The sequence below is a fragment of the Lactuca sativa genome, chromosome 8 (genome assembly GCF_002870075.4).
Source record: "Lactuca sativa cultivar Salinas chromosome 8, Lsat_Salinas_v11, whole genome shotgun sequence".
In the NCBI taxonomy this organism is placed as follows: domain Eukaryota; kingdom Viridiplantae; phylum Streptophyta; class Magnoliopsida; order Asterales; family Asteraceae; genus Lactuca; species Lactuca sativa.
The window spans coordinates 165,013,707-165,016,085 of NC_056630.2; the positions used below are offsets into that span (position 1 = coordinate 165,013,707).

The 2,379-nt window shown below is 28.5% G+C and overlaps 1 long non-coding RNA gene across 1 annotated transcript; it reads right to left on the bottom strand.

The window, feature by feature from the left end:
* Positions 1-312: 312 nt before the first annotated feature.
* Positions 313-1,843, bottom strand: LOC122195718 (uncharacterized). Its single transcript, XR_006186284.2, has 3 exons — positions 1,721-1,843; positions 1,135-1,218; positions 313-525 (listed from the first exon to the last, which is right to left on the bottom strand). It is a non-coding gene; the product is annotated as an uncharacterized LOC122195718 (long non-coding RNA).
* Positions 1,844-2,379: the final 536 nt, after the last annotated feature.

Sequence of the window (2,379 nt, forward strand, 5' to 3'; positions counted from 1 at the left end):
CAAACTCAAACTCTATTTGATACTAGGCGTAAGACCCATGTATTAGATGGGTTCATTTCAAAGAAAATTAAATATGAAATTTAAACATTTGAGAAGTTTGAATTTATAAGAAAATTATTGAATTATTAAAATTAAAGTGTTTTTTCTCTTTTAAATTTAAACAAATAATTAAGATAAATAAACAAAGAAACTAATGAGACTTTAATTTTGAAATTCAGAAATTAGTCAATTAATGAAAGTGATATGTATTTAATATTATATTTATTGCAATTATTACATTTAAATATTATGTGGAATTTAATAAAATGGAAAAAAACATAAAATAACATGTGACAAAAAAAATTAAAATAACTACAAAATGACCTTTGACAAAATGAATGTGATTATGACATGTAACAAAAAAATATCGTTATTTATTAGAAAATATAAGGCCATGTATTAACCCTAAAATGTAAGAAAATAAAGCATATATGTTCTTTTTTTTTCACCCAAATTTGCCACAGAGGGTATGTGCGAAACACCTTCCTGAAATATCACAAAAACAATACACATAAGTAGATTTGCTAAACGTGATAATAATTGTATACAAACAATTATTGATCTCATAAGTTCCCTTGCCCTTTTAGCTTTATTTAAAGTTTCAATGACAATGTAAAATTGAAGCAAACACATAATAAAAAGTTTCAAATAAATGCAACAAGTAGCTTTAATGGCCTAGCGGTATGGAGTGACTATCTCATATGAGAGGTCTGGTGTTCAAGTCTCGGTGGAGACATAGGTGGTTATTTAGAAGTAGATTAGTTAGTTTGCCGTTTCCAAAAAAAATTAGGACCATGTCTAAAATCATGAACATTACCGTATCTTTAACCCACAAGTCCAGGCACCATGAAGAGCATTAGTCATTCACATCCATACACACACTCACACACTTATTCAGTCACATACACGCAGTCACAAAAACAAAATCATATGTCAAACTTAAACAAAAATAACCACAAACATATAATAAAAAAAAAAAGATAATTGCAACATTTGCAGGGAATTTTTTTTTTAAAAAAAAAAATTAGAAAATTATGATTTGGAAAAGTATGTAGAAAAAATAAAATCCTAATATCTTAATTCATCGAGTCCAACCTCCTTAGGTTGTTTATCATCTCCGGATTTTGAGGTTATGTGATCGACAACTGATCGTATGAAGAATTGCATATGCAAACCTTTCTGTAAAGATGAATCACAATTCCATAATTAGATTGAATAATACTTATAGATCATTATGTTTGATATGTAAATTGAATAGAAGAAAAATATGACTTAAGGTATTACACAAAAGAGAAAAAGCATGAGAAATCTCTTGTTTTACAATGTCTGATGCTGACTTTTATTCTAATCTATGTGATCCATGGGTTTAAATTCTAAATGGCTTGTAAAAAGAGAAGGAGAAGAGGATTGTGAAGATGATTTCATTTATGAAATAATTGAAGGCACAATTTTGAAAGTAGAATTGTAATTTAATTGTAAATGTGAAATATTTAGAAAAAAGTTTTGAGCCCTACTTTAAAGAATATATAGATAAAAGTGTCTTGCGTTGCAACTTTTCATCCCATTCCATTCCCATGGCTGAAATGAAAAAAAATCAATTTCCTTCTACAAATTATATTTCGTTATTACAATGAAATTAACCATTCCATATCTACCTTGATCCCATCATACTGAAGATTACCTTTTAGTCTTTTCTAACGGTTATCCATGGCATTACAACATCAAATTGATCTAGCTAGAGAAGAATCGTAAGCTCGATGCGATAGGTTTCAATCAAGCTGTCATATTTGTCAAGAGTGTAAGCAAAGCAGTCGAGCTCAACAAGTTGCTTGTGGAATATAACTTTCCGTCAATCTGTACTTTGAAAAAATAAACTAAACTAAAGCAATCAAGGGTAAATTTGTGAAAAAACCAAGGGCTTTATACGGAAAGCCTTTTGTAAAAAAACTTGACTTACCAAAGTTCTGTCTACATTAAGTACATCATTATCATTGTCATATGTATTTTGTTAAACATTAATTATACAAACAACATTTTTCCCAACACGTATGTACCAACTTTTTGTATTAATTCCCAACTGAAGAATATGATTTCATTTATGATAATGTAGTATTATAAATTTATAGTTTGTGTGGTCAACATTTTAAAGGTTGACTCGCTACAAGCGTTTCAAGGAATGTGTAACACTCCAAAAATCACAACAAAATTAAAATTTTCAAAACCAACCATGAATCAATATTGTTTACAAAATAGTCGTTGCTTCAAAAACATTATTTCAAATCAAAGTTTTCCTAAAACTCGGTGATATAAAACAAGAAGTTGTGTACGATCACACATTTT